General features: G+C 39.0%; 1 long non-coding RNA gene across 2 annotated transcripts in view; it reads right to left on the bottom strand.

The window, feature by feature from the left end:
- Positions 1-17,617, bottom strand: part of LOC308504283 — a 124,377-nt gene that overhangs the window by 23,164 nt on the left and 83,596 nt on the right. Inside the window, exon 3 of one of the 2 annotated variants that reach the window (XR_013994340.1) lies at positions 3,031-3,256. The exons of the other annotated variant lie outside the window; for it this stretch is intronic. This is a non-coding gene — a long non-coding RNA (uncharacterized lncRNA). Of the gene's footprint in view, positions 1-3,030; positions 3,257-17,617 lie in introns of those variants that run through there. 2 annotated transcript variants of the gene reach the window in all.

Here is a 17,617-nt window from a genome sequence, read left to right as displayed (position 1 = left end):
TAATTAAAATGCCAAAGGTTAAAGACAAAGAGAGAATCTTAAAAGCAGCAAGAGAAAAGCAATTAGTTACCTACAAGAGAGATCCCATAAGACAGTCAGCTGATTTCTCAACAGAAACTTTGCAGGCCATGAGGGATTGCAGGACATATTCAAAGTGATGAAAAGAAAGGACTTACAATGAAAATTAGTCCACCCAGCAGAGTTATCATTTAAGATTGAAGGACAGATAAAGAGCTTCTCAGAAAAGAAAAAGTTAAAGGAGTTCCTCACGCCAAACCAGTATTACAAGGAATGTTAGAGGGAATTTATTAATACAAAAAAAAAGATTAAAAAATAGGAATAATAAAATGGCACTAACTATATGTCTATCAACAATTATTAGGTTGGTGCAAAAGCAATTGGAGTTTTTGCAATTATTTTTAACCTTTTAAACTTTAAATGTAAATGGATTAAATGTTCTAATCAAAAGGTAGGGTGTCTGAATGGATAAGAAAAGACCCTTACATATACTGCCTACAAGAGACTCACTTCAGATAAAAAGACACACATAGACTGAAAGTAAAGGGATGGGGGAAAAAATATTTCATGAAAATGAAAACAAAACAAAAAAGTTATGGTAGCAATATTTATAACAGATAAAATAGACTTTAAAACAAAGGCTAAAACAAGTGACAAAGAAGGACTCAGTAATCCCACTTCTGGATATTTATCTGAAGACACCCAAACGCTACTTCAAGGGTACGTGTGCACCCATATGTTCATTGCAGCATTGTTTACAATGGCCAAGATGTGGAGGCAGCCTGGGTGTCCATCGATGGATGAATGGATAAAGAGGAGGTGGTACATATCTATAATGAGATATTGCTCGGCATGGAAGGGAATGAGTTCTTGCTGTCTGTGACGGCATGGATGGACCTGGTGGATACTGTGCTGAGTGGAGAATGTCAGACAGTGAAAGACAGATGCAATGTGATTTCATTTATATGTGGAATATAAAGAACAAAGCAAACAAAACAGAAACAAACTCATAAATACAGAAAACATTTTGATGGTTGCCAGATGGGAGGGTGGTTTGGGCTGTGAGTGAAAAAGGGGAAAGGATTAAGAAGTACAAATTGGTTGTTACACAGTAGTCATGAGAATGTAGGGTACAGCATAAGGAATATAGTCAATAATATTGTAATAACTGTGGTGTTAGATGGGTACTAGATTTATTGGGGTGATAGATAGGAGGGGCTTGGGGGACAGGATAAAGTACAAGTTAGTAGCTACAAAATAGTCATGAGGATGTAAAGTAAAGCATAGGGAATATAGTCAATAATATGGTAATAACTATGGATAGTGCCAGGTGGATACTAGTCTAGTCAGGGGGAATCACTTCTTAAATTATATAAATGTCTAACCACTATGCTGTACATCTGAAATTAATATAAAAAATTGTCAACTATAATTGAAAAATTTAAAAAGGGAGGTGTTAAAGGTCAAGGGGAATAAGAGGTCCAAATTTCCAGGTATAAAACAAATAACTCACAGGGATGTAATGTACAGCATGGGGAATACACTCAATAACATTGTGATAGCTGGTACTGTGTCAGACAGTTGCTGGAATTATGGTGATTAATTCTTTAGGTATATAAATGTTGAATAACTATTGTGTGTACCTGAAATTCATACAATATTGTATGTTAGCTATGTTTTAATAAAAAATCTTTTTAAAAAGAAAAAATACATCAGTGCATAGCATGTAGTAAGGGTGAGTATTGTTTCATGAAATTTTTGTTTCAGGAGTGTGTGCGTCTGAGTATAGGGTCCTAATGTATTTCTCCTTGTGGACTGTGGTTAAAAAAAGAAAAAAGGCTAGAAAGCCACTGATCAAAAGGATACTGCATGAGTCCAAAGATTCCCTGCTCTGCTGCCCCCAAATCACCTAAATATTTATGAAAAAGTGCAATGACATGGAAAACTACTTACAAACCATTATCAAGATTGGGACTAGGAGTGATGGGAAAAAAAAATCATAAAATGTTGAATACAGTATGACTTCAACTATGAAAGAGAAAATCTATGAAGGAAAAGACCAGACTCATTCACTCATTTCCAAATCTATCCAATGGGGTAATTTCCTAAAATACTATTAGTAATGAAAAGGCACTTAATTTCAAATGAGTATTGTCGGCGGGTCTCCTGTGGGGTCTCTGCTCCTGCTCCCCACATAAGAATGCAGGAAATGGCTAGGCCAAAAAGGAACACCCACAGAGCCATAGGTAGGGAAGACATACCACTATGGTTTCACTGGAGGCTGGGTTTAAACGACATGCGACCTGCTGTCCGCTTTGCTGCCAACCGACCGACACTCCTCCACTCTCCTTGGCTTCCCTCCGTAGCCCGGCAGTTATATCAGTGGCCAATGGCTCAATGGTTACAGCTGACGGCCAACTACTACCTGAGCCGGCACCTCCCCTCATGAAGCCAAGAGCCTGGAAACTGCTCTCTAAGGCTCTGTCCCCACAAGTATTCTCATGTGAAATAAGGGAAAAGCAGAAGACACAGGGCAGAGATTCTGTGGGTCTTTTTCCACATGCCTAGAATCGTCTTTGCTACACAGAAGGCACGAACTATTTGTTGGACAAAGAGGGAAAGTTAAGAAGCTACATGTTCTCAGAGCCTAGTTTTAGAAGCACACAGCCTTGCCTGGCTCCAGGAAGGAGGGAGAGGCTGAGTGATGGCCCTGCCCCAAATGTTGTAGATAATTAGTTTTCCATTAGAAACAAATGGAATGAGAAGGTGAAATTATTTGAGTAGGAGAGGGTTTTGCTGAATCCTCAGACTGGAAGGCATCTGAAACAGGGTAGTTTTCTTTTTTTCTAGAATATGTATTGATCACTGAGTGACAAAAAGATTCAGTCACGTTCAATTTCAAATAAACCAAACTTATATCCCCTCACGTATGATTGTTCAATTGCATCCACCGCCTTTCTTCATAGATTGTGCTCTTCAACCTGCATTTGATTTTAGATTCATCCTCCCAGACCCATTCAGCTAAGCCAGTAATTCAACCTTGATGGGATGTCAATGATCCCCCAGGAAGATAGCAGTCACAGTCCTTCCAGGGACGAAGTTTTAAAAGACTGGTTTCTTTCACCTCTTTTCCTCCTGTGTATTAGAAAGATTTCTCCAAGTCAAGGAATTCATTAAATAGCATCATTTTGGCCTGGTGATTCTGAGATGCCCCAGCTGCACTTTGTTATTTAATCACCTGCAAAAAAAAAAAGCCATTTATTGCTTCTGGTACTTGAGCAGTAGATGGACATTGGATTTCAAATCTTCTATGAGTCCACTAAGATTCTGCTCTGAGGAAAATCAGGTGGCATTAGAACGCAGAATATTTGGGAGCAATTTTTTGCTAAAAGGCCTTACCTACTGAGGATATTATTTTGGGCAACTGGAAAATAAAGACTGAATTATAAAGCAATTTGTGTCCAGATACAAGTAATAGCCACTGAAATAACAAATGAATGCTGTATTATCACTGCTACTGAAATGAGTCAAAATTAATTCACAGAGAACCACTTTTCTAAAGATGGAAAGAATTAGTGGCTTTACTATCATGAACCCCCAAGAGAAGACGTTAGCATTTGTCAAATACTAAATGCAAATATTCAGAGAATTAAATAACATCGGAAAAGGCGAGGGAACAGATATTTTCCTTTTGAGTTCATAGAACAAAACCTGACACCTCTTTGAGTTACCTGATTGAGAATAATTTATTGAAGACAGAGATGAAGTTGGACTTGGTCTTACAATAACGGACGGAACACTTCCTTCTATCCCTGTATTCTGAGAAATTCATCTGACGAGAAGTTCTAGGCTTAGGAGAGGCACTGTTTAACACTTGACACGATAGTAGGATATATCCAAATGAATATTTCCATCCGTTGACTGCAGATGGAAACTTCCAGAAAGGAAGTTTAGGAAAGCAGATTTTAGGAAGTTTAGGAAAGTACATTTTTTCTATATTTTTGTATTTTTCAAGAATGAATAACAATAGGAAATTTTTATACATAAAAATGTCATTTATATACAAAGCAGCTGTCACGCAGGGGACCCTGCTCGCTGCGCCATTTGTCGTGCAAGGTCTCAGCTCCCACTCCCCGCCCAAGAACGCAGGACACGGTAAGGCCAAAAAGGAACACCCATGGAGCCATAAGTAGGGGAGTCAAACCAATATATTCTCGCTGGCGGCTGGGCTGGAGACACAGGAAGCAGGATCTACATAATCTGCCTAACAGCAGTCCGCGCTTGCCAGCCACCATCCTCTTGCTAGCCCCCATTCTCTCTCTGCTAGCGTAGCCACAGCCGTTATATTAGTGGCCAATGGCCTACGGGTTACAGCTGACGGCCAACTAGCCACAGCTGCTGGCATCTGATCACAGTTGATGGCCATTTACTACCCGAGCCAGCACCTTTCTATGTGAGGCCGAGAGCCTGGAAACTGCTTTTTTGGGGTTTTGTCCCCACAGCAGCTCAAATTGTTATTGTTAAATGCATAAAATAGTCAAAATATCAACTTACTGGTTTTTTGTGTGGATTTCTGACACATTTTGAAAAAAAGTTGAAATCAATTCACGATGAGAAGAGGTGAATCTCTTTACATCACTAACTCTCTGCTTCAGTCACACAGAGACAAATCTGCGTTTTCACATTTCAGACACCCAAGTGTAAGAGCTGCAAATACCCCAAGTATTGTCCTGTTCATGCTTCCTGTCACCACCAGGGAATCACTGTGGAGACACTGTGGCATGATGGGAAGCATGGGAATTGAAATAAAACACACCAGAGTTCAAGTCTTGGCTGGGCCATTTGCTAACTGTGTGATTCTAAATCATTTCCCTAGCCTCTTGGAGATTCATTTAACACAAATGGAGTTAATGTTACCTAATCCTTAGAATGATGAGGGTTAAATAAGTTACCACACACCAAGCACTTAGTCCAGTCAATAAAGGGTTACTGCTAGTGTACTCATGCTCACTTCAACAGTTTGTAATTACCATGTTGAGAATCTACCATGTTTCTCCATTCTCTGCAGAATAAAGCCCAATGTAGACTGACAGGCAGCAACCTCCAGATTAGTTCCCCTTCCACGCCCAGCTAGTTAACTCACTAAACCCTGAGTATTCTTTGGGTTTTCCTATTTGTTTATTCACTCATTCAATCTTTTATGAATTTATCAAATATTTATTGAGTGGCCTTTATAAAACAGGTGTCCAGATAAATGCTGGGGTTCTTCCAAAGATCAGTAAGACACAATCCCTACCCTCAAAGCGGGTCTAACAGAGGAGACAGCTCTCTATTTACACTGCAATGGGTACGTTGCTATGAAAGACCTAATGTGCTAGGAGAGCACAAAGAAAAAGCATTCACTCTGGACCTTTTTCTCTTTCTCCTCAATGTCTTCCTCCATCTCTATTGTAGAAATTTTATTCAGCTTTCAAAACTGAACAATTCCAAACGTGGACCTCGTCAGCAAACACGTATCGTGTGCATATTGAATGCTTAGCCCCATGCATAGTGCTGAGTAGTCATTAGAAAGGGTGTTTTCACAACTCTGAATTGCTGCTCATGTTATTATCTATCATAGATTCTCTTGTACATAGTCTCAATTATACCATCATGAGTCTCTATTCTTCAATTTAATTTTGTGTACCTTGAAACAAAGGATTGGGGGTTTTGGGGTTTTTTTTTGGATGAATGCCTACAGCTGCTAACAAAGCAGAAAGTAGATGATCAGTAAGTTTATTTATTGCTTCTAAGTCTAAGTGCAAGTTAAGTTTGAGGTCCAAAGTAAATTCTACAGATTGTTTAAAAGAATTAAATTGATTTAAAATAGTGTGCAGCATAGGCTATTGGCAGTGGCTACCTGAACAAAAAGGGGAATGGATTCTGGACAGACACTAACAAGCTCAGCCATATCTCTGCATGGGATTCTTTTGTTTTTCCTTTTGGATGTTATTACATTTGTTATTTATTTTGTCAGTTTGATATAACAAACAATACATATTCATTATGGAAAATTTAAAAATACAGATGAGAAAAGTTTTATGAAATGTATAATATATAAAAACAATATACTAAAGTATCAACAATAATAATGAAATCCATCTTGACATAGCCACCACTTGACTGATTCCTTAAGCACCTTTTTGTCCTTCCATCTCATCATTTCCCTCCTCCAGAAGCAACCACCTTCCTGAATTTTATCATTTTTTTACTTATCTATATGCTTTTATCACAAGAATGTATCCCTGAACTTAAATTTTGCATGTTTTTGAATTTTATAAAGTAGATTCATATGCCATGGTATTCTTAATATAGGATAACTGGGTTCCACTATTCAACACTGTGAATGTTTTGTAAGTATTATGTATTAATAAGATATTAATAAGTACTATTATGCATTAATAAGATATTGTCATCGGATGACGTTCACTTTAATGAATTTTCATCTTGAAAGAACTGATACAAATTTTCTGGGGCAAATGCCATTACGATAATTTAAATCCTCGATCAATTTTCTATGAAATTATTTCCATTTCTGTTTTATACTCCCATTTTTATTTTATTGAAATTATTTTCATTGAAATCAGATCTCCTTTATGTAGAATTTCCAACAGAGGTTTGATTTTCCATTCAAGTTTTTGTCCATATCAAACTTCTCTGATTATATTTTTGCTGCCTTGGGTTTTCTTTTGTAGCCCTCATTTTTTCTAATTCCAATTTTATCTGGGTCAAATCGAACAGATCTAAATATTATTAAGAAGGTCTAATGTTTGGAGTTTTGTTTTGTGTTCATAATTTCTATGAGTCTAATTTTCCATGGCAATTTTTAGTTTTCAATATCACGAGAAAGATATTCTCAGCAAGTTTGTGCTTTTGTAATACATTTTATTTGTGAGCAGTATTAGCCATTGTCAGTTGATTACTTCTCACAAGTCTAATGTTTGCTGGTTGTCTGTTCAAATTGTCCTTGGGGTGAAAACAGCAGAGTCCAAATAGTACTGTCAGTGGAGAAGGATCATAATTTCACGCTTCAGAAGTCACACACTGGAGATGCAATAGTTTTCCCTTTCTACTCTTAAAATACAATCTGGAAGAACAAGATGTCAAAATATCAGTTGGTGAGAGGCAAGTAATTGAGAATATATACTCCGCAGGACTGCCAGGGTTCAAACCCCACCGCTACCATTTACGCTCTATGACTTTTGACGGGTTATTTACTAATTTGTGCCTCAGGTTCCTCATTTTTGAAATAGGATAGTTGGGAGAATTAAATGAATTAATGAGCTCAGAACAATACTTGGCACATAATGACTACTCGGTGAAAGTGAGGTTCCATTACTACCGTTAGCCAGAACAATTATTTCAATGTCCCCCAAACATACTGTTCATATCTCTCTGTTCAACTGTGCCCCAGTTTCCTCTTCTGAAAAATGGGGCTATTGATAGTACCTACCTCGGAGGTAGGTACTACTATTGATAGTACCTACCTCATAGAGTTGTTGTGCAATCTGAATGTGTTTTACAAATGCTTAGAACAATGCCTAATGCAGGGTTAAGTGTTATGTTACCAGTTGCTTTTTTTTTTGTTTTAACCTTAGAGTGAGTTTACAGCCTCCTAAGGGCTTAAGAGCTAGTTTTCATAGAGATCATTAGAGAGACAACACAAGGACCCTTCGGCTCTGAGGTCAAAAGGTGCCACCAACAAGTATGAAAATATATTAAAAGCAAAAGGGAATTATGCAGCTATTTAAAATGATAATCCACAATACTGTAAGCTCTGTGAGGATAGAGATTGTTGTCCTTTTCTTTCTCTGTGTACTCAGCACCCAGAACAGTGCCTGGCACATCTTAGGCAGTCAAATATTTATTACATGATTGAATGCCTATGAATGCCTATGAACACCAAAAGTGTTTCTTTTTTTTTTTTTTACTTTAAAAAAAAATTATTGGGGTGACGTTTGTTAGTAAATTACATACATTTCAGGTGTAAAATTCTGTATTACATCATCTATAAATCCCACTGTGTGTTCATATCCAGAATCAGTTCTCCTTCTATCACCATATATTTGATCCCCCTTACTCTCATCTTCCACCCCCCTAAAAGTGTTTCTTATACGGTATTAAGTAAATAATGCAAGATGTTAAGTTACACTACGATCACAGCTTTGCAGAAATATATATACAGAGGGTGAAGACTAGAAAGTAATGTGTAGGACTGAAAATAGTTGTATTGTTATACTACCTGTAATATTGTTATATTGCCTTTTCATAAGGTGAAACAATGAAGGTGAAGGCAAAAAGTTCCTAAAGAAAAATTACAGCCATGTCAGAACTTTACATAATGTGGGGAACCACATCATTATCCTTTTAAAGCTGGTCTTGAGAAATCTAATTATGATCACATAGAAAAAAAATGTGACTTAAATCAATTAACTGGGACATGATTATTTTTTATTTCTGATTTCAAGAGAAAAGCACAAAGATACACAGACACAAATGGAATACATGGGATATGTGTATCACACACGCACACTTTTTCCGATTATAGCTTGCGCTGACTATCCATTCAACACAATCTCCTCAACTGTCTACGTCGTCCACCATATAATACAATGAGTATTTATGTTCATAATGATCTTTCTGGGGCACTGCAAGGACTTCGATTATCAAACAAAGATTCAATTACATTAACCATCCTGTACTTCCTAAGGCATTAAAGGGGCTAATGCATTTTTGAAAGATTTTTCTATGAAAAGATTTCAACAAAGAGTGTTGGGTTCATTTTTAGTTTACCAGAAAATTTAATTAATCGGAATGACTCTTCCCCTGAACATTCCCATTAAATGAGGTTTGTTTGTATTTTGATTTCTGAAAGCCTGTCCAGCTTCTTCCTATTAATAGTACCTAGTATAAAAGATGCAGTTCTTAAGTCAAAGTGCTTGGGGAAGACTAGATTGTCCTCAGTCTTTAAAACAAAAAGAGAACAGGCAAAAACCAACCAAACCAACAAACAATAAACCAAAAACAACCCCAAACACATCCTCTTCTTGAATGATTTTCTGACTTTGACTCTTAGATATGCCCCATGAAAGAATTAGCCCAATAAGAGAGAAAACAAGAGTTTGGGGTCTTATAGTTTCTATTTAAACCTATATTAATAAGTCTCATTTTGAGAAAATATATATTAATCATTAAAATCATTTATTTTCATTTGTTTTCCAGATTAATGGTTCTTCTAAAATCGAAAATTGAATGAGAACTTTGTTAGTTATCCCATTTGCCAAAGTTAACTGAAGCACATATTTGTGAAATTAGACATGGAGAAGTTCACCACCACCATCCACTCAACCACAACGAGAATGACTTTTTTACTGACGAGACAGGATTAAAAAAGAAGGAGAAATTAATATGTGTGTGATAATTCCTTCACCTTCCTTCTCAGTCCTGCCGGTGCTTCTTAAGGAGGAATCTGGGTCTCTTGTGACGATAATGGAGATAATGAGCGGAGCCGAAAACCTCAGAGGTGGGAGACAGATGAGAGGAGAACCCCTATGCATTGGTTTTGGTGCTTTTTAAAGAAAATATATTCATTTTCAAGTTTATCAATGTTTACCTGCACGCAAATAGATTAAGAGGACAATTATTTGCAAAGCGTTTAGAAGCGGCCTGCAGCCCCCAGGCCTCCTGCCTCCCCCCTCCCCCCGGCAGCAGGCCTCCTCACAGCCCGTCCAGCAGCATCCCCATCCCCAAGGGGCACAGCCCAGTACACTAGCGCGCATCTGTGTGCGGGCCAGGTTTGCGGGCACAGTGGTCCTGCGGTATCCGCAGCGGAACTCGTTCCAGGACCCTCGTGTCCCGAATGTAAAATGGCAGAGTAGTTGCACATGACTGTATTCGCATCTAGGCTACAACAGCGTCTCCCCGCACATCACTTCATTCGGGTGGATTCAGTGTCGTGCTTGGTCCGGGGCAAATTCAAGTTTTGCTTTTTCAAACTTTCTAGGGTTTTTTAACAAAAATATTTTCAATCTTACAATGTGGTTGAATGTGAGGATGTGAAACTCACGGTTACAGCAGGCTGACGATTGGCCAAATCAAGTCACGTGGCCACACCACAGCTAGTGTGGGAGGGGATACACGGGGCAGGCATACTGACTGCCTTCAGATACCATGAGAACCTCCAACACATCTTGAAACAACATAACTGTCTCTTGGGTTAATAATTTCCATTCTCCGAACTCAAAGATAAAAGTCACAGAGCCGAGTATTTTTATGGCTCCATCTCAGGTTAAGTGACGTCTTCTCAGGATTGCCCCAGGGGCTCTTCGTTCGCAACATACAGCAAGTTTCCAGTGTTCTCTTTCCCCATCTTTCCCTCTGCCTCTCTCACGTGCACTGAAGCAGTCTCCCTGTATTTGTTTTCAATTGCTGCTGCAACAAATTGCTGCAAATTTAGCGACTTTTTAAAGCCACCACTTATAATCTGTAAGTCAAAGTCCAGGGTACACTGCTGGGTGCCAGGCTAAAAGCAAGGTGTCAGCCAGCCTGGAGAGAATCTGCTTCTGGCTCCCTCAAGGTGCTGGAAGCATTCGGTGTTAGAACTATAGGAGGGAGGTCCTTATTTCCTTGCTAACTGTAGGCCAGGGGTTGTCTCAGCTTCCAGAGGCGGATCACATTCCTTGGCTCATGGTCCACAGTGCCTTCAAAGTCAACAATTGCAGATCAAGTCCTTCTCAAGTCTCCCATCTCTCTGACCTCTCCTACCTCGACCCCCTGCTTCTCTTCTGCCACATCTCTCTGACTGACTCTTCTGCCTATTTAAGGGCTCAGTTGATTACATTGGGCCCACCAGGAAAATCCACGATAATCTCCCTCTTAGTAGCTTTAATTCCATTTGCAAAGTTCTTCACAGCAATACTCAGATTAGTGTTTGGATAGAGGACACAAATCCTGGGACGACACCTTTAGAATTCTACCTATCATATCCCCCAGTCTCTTTTCTATGTTATAGTTCTCACAAAAATTTTCCTAAAATCCAGTCCGCAGTGGTGGAGTAAAAAGATTTCTTTCTCCTTTCCTCTTTGAAAATATTCTCAAACCACAAGGAGAATAATAAATTCAAACACAAACTCCGTTTTTTTAAATTAAACTAGAAAACATCTTTTCTACCACAATATATGGATAGAGAAAGCAGATGGAAGAATTATAAATTGATACTAAGTGTTGATGATGAGAAACAAGTCAATTTGCCTCATAGAAGTCCCAGAAAGTCTCATGAATTCAAGATACCTAAAAGCAAAGAACCCTACAGTTACTAATATTTGACATTCCCCAGTGAAAATTCCAGCTGACTCACCTGTGGGAAGCTCACCAGTGGTCATACCCCACTCATGCACACAGAGGTTCCAGTCAAATTTCTACTGTTTGGCTCTTTAATATAAACAGAGAACCAAAGATCACTAGACATTTGTAAAGACAAAGACCAAACAAACCAAGTCAAAACAACAACAACAACAACAAAAAAAAGACCCCAGAGGAAACTCAAGGGAACAGAAAACTCAGAAGTAAATATAATTAATATTGTCAGGGAGAAACAAGAAACTGCTCCCTTAAAATAAGAAGAGTATGCTGTAAAAGAGTAATTAGAAAACAAGAACGTCTTACAAATTAAAAATGTTAATCAAAATGAAAAAGTTAATATATGGCTTGAAAGATGAAGTGTAGGAAATCTCCCAGAAAATGGCTAAATTGAGAGGTGCAATAGGAAAGTGAAGATAAGAGCATTAAAAGATCATTATAAAACATCAAATATGTGAATAATAGGCGTTCCGGAAAGGGAGAGAAGGAAAAAAGGAAGAGGGGAAGTGTTATTAAAAGAAGAGTACAACTTTTCTAGACTTAAGGACCAAAAGAGCGTCACCCATGTTCCCAGCACAATGTATGATAAAAGGCTTATCCTAATGCACATTATTGTGAAATTTCAGAAAACCAGAACAAAGGAAAGATTCTGGAAAAAATAACCCACACTCAAAGATCAGGCATCAGTGCATTGCTGGTCCTCTCAACAGCAAGAGGAGACGTTTACAAAGAGAAGAGCAAAAGCATTTCTCACCTAGAATTCTGCGTCCAGATTATCAATCACATATAAGGATAGAATAAAGATATTGTTAGACTTACAGAGTTTCAAAACCCAAAAATCTCTTGTTCTCCCTTTTGCAGAGTGTTATTGGAGTATATGTCCACTCCACCTCACCCACCCACATATACGCACCTCTGTGCAATAAGGAAATAAACTAGGCAGGAAGATCCAGGTACAGGAAATGCAACAAAGAAGGAAAGAAAATTCCTAAGATGCTGGCGAAGGAAGCCCAGCTCTACAGCTGGGCAATGGACCTAAAGAGAAATCAGTGAAACCTGGAGAATGGAGGGATTCCGGAAGAATCTCTTCAATTAAAAAAAGAAAAAAGTGAAATAAGGCAGGAGAAATGATAAATTTTATGACAGATTTGACCATGTAGAAAAGTTACTAAGGGCTACTTTATAAAATGATTACAGTGTGTAGGAAGACCTCAACTATTTTTTTAAGAGCTCAAATAATTGAAAAATGAGATAACTTCTAAATTTCAAGGGGGAAAAGTAGTTAATGTTAAGTGTAATCTTAGTGCAATACTTGGGTCAAGATCTAACGATACAAATAAAAACTGCAGGGGGCTTTAATTAAAAAACAGAGATATGATTATATTACAGGATGGTAGACAGGCAAGAGAGAGTGTAAGTGAATGAGTTAGAAACTGAGTGGACCGCAAGACACAGCTAGAAGAGTTGAAAGTAGTTGCCTCCAGGGTGCTGGATGGCTGGGGGGAAAGGGGCTTGAGGGGCTACAGGTTTATTATAAACTTTTTAGAAATAATTATCTTTTTTATGTTTATCTGTTTCATGTAAACATTGATAAAATTAATGTTTTAGGAAGCACAAAATGCAGTTCCCAAGGTTTCCTTTCTCTCGTTGAGCTCTTAACTCCCTGGGATGTTTAGCTTCCGCCATAGAGAACAGAACCAGCAGACCCTCCAGCTGAATGCAGCCTCGTGACTAGTCTAGGTGAAACCCAGAAATCCCCAGACGACCGACAGAACTGTGAGATGCAATAGATAGTTGTTGTTTTAAGCCACTAGGTTTTGGAGTGGTTTGTTACACAGCAATAGATGAGTGATACAACATGTGACTAAAACCAATAGGTTTTTTCCTCCACAGGTACCTTAACCAGTATGCAATGTGTGTGAGAAGCACATTGCATACTGCTTAAGTGCACAGACTCTTAACTAAACATTTGCTAGCCATTTTTCACCTTGAGGCCTGGGGTGAATTACTAACCTGTCTCTCATTTTTCTCATCTGTGAAATGGGGATGATAGTAATAATGAATTACTGCATAGGGTTGTGAGGATTAAAGGAGTTGATACAAAATATAAGAAAAAAAAACATAAGGAAGGTAAAGCATTCAGAGCATGCTGAAGTCCACATACACCCTTAGTGTTAGCTATTATATCGTCATTATTCTTTAAGCAGATAAAAATGGTCAAACTCCAACTACTCTACCTGTAAATATAAATCTGAGTGGCAGTAAATTTGAGAGGCAAAATCCCTAGGAATAAGATGAGACGAACTGACTAGTCAGGCAGGCTTTTGTTTGTTTAACTTTTTATAATGGAAAAGTTTAAACGTATGCAAAAGTAGAGAAAATTGTTTGATAAATGCCTGTGGACTTAGCTTCAGTAGTTATCAACTCATGCCCAACCTGTTTCATTTAAATTTCCTCTTCCTGTCCCACACTGGATTATTCAAAGCAAATACTAGATATGTCATTTCATCTTTAAATATTTTAGTATGTATCTGAAAAAGATGAGGCTCTTTCTTGTAAATATAACCAAATGTCAGTACCACTCCTAAAAGTTAATAACTCTTTAATACCATCAAATATTAGAGTCAGAGTCAAATTGCCTTGAACTTTTTTCTCATACTTTGTTCAAATTAGTATCTAACCAAGACCTATATATTGCAATGGTTGATAGATAAGCCTGAGGTATGGTTTATAGAGTAAAAGCAGAGTAAATGCTTGATTCTTGCCCCTTATTTACCACTTTTCAGCCTGAGAGTTTGGAATCCCAGATCCTCAAAAGTTGAGCATTCTCTTCATCCTTTCTGGTCCCCATGTAAAATCAGAGGATGGGTTAGGTAATATCTAAGCTCTTTCCACCTCTATGACTCTGACATTTAATCTGGAGATTAATTACAAATTATTAATACTTGTAATAATGTAAGTATTACATTGAGGTGGGCTTTTCTCTAACCACTTTCTCCCTTCTGAGTGATCTTTCTCCTGTTTTCTGCCCAGCCAACTCCTAGTCATCCTGTAAAGCCCAGCTAGGATGTTACCTCACTGTAACATACATTTCATGAAACAAATGTTTTGTTTGTTTGTTTGTTTGTTTTTATAAGTAACCACAAGATTGCTACGGGGTTATGAAAGTCAATTTGGGGAATGTAATCATGAAACTAATGTTAAACGGGTGCTTATCACTTTCCACTTCCTGCCTCTCTACTCACACCATTCACTCCTCTGTCTACTCTCCTCCCATAGCACCTTGTACCCAATCTTTTGGAGTCATTATTATGGTGTGTGTTAGTTATTTGACCACATATGTGTTTCCTATGATCACATGTTGATTCCCTGGGTCAGTGAAATCACAAAAGAAATGTGGGTCTTATTGGCATTATCCAATATGGCTTCATGCCTCAAAGATAGTGATGAGTTTCAGGAACTAATAATGTTGGTGAATTCTCAAAGGCTCTTCACCTTTCGTTATCTCCATTCAACTTCCTATATATAGGATACTAAATGTGCTCCGTTGCCTATAGAATGGTCTTTATATGGGTGTAGGCACCCTGAAGTAAATGGTAGCCATAATCTCCTAGCAGTTCTCATCAGCCACGAAAACAGGTGTATCTTACCATATGGCATTTAGATGTGGCTGGGAACACCAGTTTGGGGAAATTCAACCACTGTGAACCCAAGAGAAGTGGGATTACTTTTCCGTGTGTGTGTGTGTGTGTGTGTGTGTGTGTGTGTATGTGTGTGTGTGTGTCAATGTGCATACAGGCTTCTGTCATTCACCCTCACTCATTTGACTTCAAAGCACGGGTTGCCAGTCAAATAATAAAAACAAGAATGAATATCCGATAACTTATCTGGCAAACACTTTGCATAAAGCCGCAGGGTGGGAACCACCAAAGATGGGAGTCCCTGCTCTCCTAGGAGAATGAAACTAATCCTCTCTGAGTTCTAGTTTGCTCTGAAATATAATGACAAGGGCTCGAAATGACTTGGCCAGAATGTGTGTGATGTTTTAAGCAGATCTGTGCTTTTGTGCAAAAAAGAAAGAAAGAAAAAGAAGCGAAACGTGAGCCCAGCATGCATTTTGAAGGGCTCCTTAAAATTTTGGAAGGTGTCTTAGAAATTACTTCAGCAACAGTTTGAAACAGTAACATTCCTGTGACCCATGGAGAGTTAGATACTTCAGGGTGCTATAAATATTACAGGGTCAGAATGCTCAGGGGAAAAAATATGGTTATTAACCACTCAAATTGGGTTGGGGCCATTCTTTGTTCTTTATTTTTACATATAATCCCTAATAGTTCCAAGAGACGGAGGACACAAAAATGACATTGCTGTTGATGTTTTTTGATGTCAGGAGCTACATAAACATTATGATTCAATGAGTATTTTTGCCAGGGTCCTTAAATGTGTTCCAGACCCTTCGGGAAATTATTTCCAACTCCGAAGGACCAGTGGAAAGTAGGCAGAGGCCGCAGCCACTAAACTTCATGTGAGGAACCAGGGCTGCTAAAGTACTTCTCTGTCCTCTCTGCCCCCCCCCCCCAGGGAAAACAAAACAACCACACCATGTATACTAAACAAAAACAAACTAATGCCTTAAAAATCCATTAAAGATGACTTAAAATTTATGTAACACATTGGTATAAATTCAATCCTGTCCCACCTCCCCCCATCCCTCGCCCAAAGGACGTTTTAGCATAGGCTGCGTGCAGCGTCTGATTGCTCCATATCCCACTGAGATTATTTTAGGCATAATGGACACCTCGCGCATATTACCTCGCTTATTCTGCCATAGCAGGCAGTTACAGTTCCAGAGGCGGTGAAGCCTTCAGGGTTAGACTGACATTGTCAAAACTCTCAGGGGACTTATACACACACACCCCACAGGCCAGACTGCCAATTTGTTAACCTGACTGAGAACTCAAGATTTGAGGAGGCTGAGCTGCCCGGCACGTCTGCTCCTTCTTGCAGCAAAGCCCCTGGGGAAAGCCAGGGCACTCTTGGAACGATACCTGGTATAGTCACAGGCATGGGACCTGAAGGGAGAGTGGAAGCTGGTGAGCCAGGCATGCACAGTACACCAGGCCTGGGGGCGAGTCTCCTGCACAGCCTTCCTTCCTCACACTTTGGATACTCCTATTCTAGAATCAAGTCATTCAACTAGAACAGTAACTGATGACACGTACTGTTCTAGGTCCTGGGAACAGAAGATAACCCAAGTTGTCTAGCAGCTTCCTATTCAGCGAGGGAACATGAGAGCTAATAATCAGCACTTGGGCAAGTTAGCCAATCAGCCCATCCGTTGCAGTGTTACTCAGAGGAAGCCACGCTGCATTCTCCGGAATCCGCTATTGCTCTATGAAACTTTTTTCATGTGTGTTTTCCTTTCAATGACAATCTAAAAAAATGGAATATGAGCACATGTTATTTCATCTGGATGGCCATCTTGTAAGTGAGAGTGGCAGAAGAACTTAATCATACACAAGACAGAGGAGGCAGGCCAAATACCAAGGCTGCTCTGCAGCCGGCAGGAGGATATGGGGAGAAGCAACTGCGTTTTAGCCACCACTTCAAACTGTGCTGTCAACTTGAATTTTATTGGTTTTTCAATTTTGTTTGTATTTCATGTACTTGTTTGTTTCGATTCATAATAATATAAGCTCTATAAGTGTAAGGTATTTATGTATCACTTTATACACATTCAAGAAACATTATCATAAACACAATGGAGATCAACCCAGGGGTCCATCAGAAAGTTTTCACTTTTCAAAGGGCTCCCCATCGTCCGCAGATTTGAGAAGCACTGGCTATGGCTGTCTTCAGTTGTGTTCTAAGCATGAGCACCTTGATCAGATTCTCTGCTAGCAACATGTTTGGGATACCTGTGCACGTGGGGATGGATTACCCTTTTGTGTTACATTATATTTACTGAACTCTCAGGATGCTGTACCACAAACTCCGCACATTGACTACACTACAGAAGCTATGTTCATTTCATATGTCATTCCCTCTCTCTTCCTCTTGTCTTTCTGTCAACATACGCAGGCATCGCACGAGAGCCTGAGTGTAATGAGTATAAATACGAAAGAGATAGGAATGACTCCCGCTTTCATGCAGCCCACAGGCCCGAGTGATGTTTTCCCAATGCTCCTGATGATAAGCCCAC

The sequence above is a fragment of the Rhinolophus hipposideros genome, assembly GCF_964194185.1.
Source record: "Rhinolophus hipposideros genome assembly, chromosome: 2".
Classification (NCBI taxonomy): Eukaryota; Metazoa; Chordata; class Mammalia; order Chiroptera; family Rhinolophidae; genus Rhinolophus; species Rhinolophus hipposideros.
This window is presented reverse-complemented; position numbering and strand designations above follow the sequence as displayed.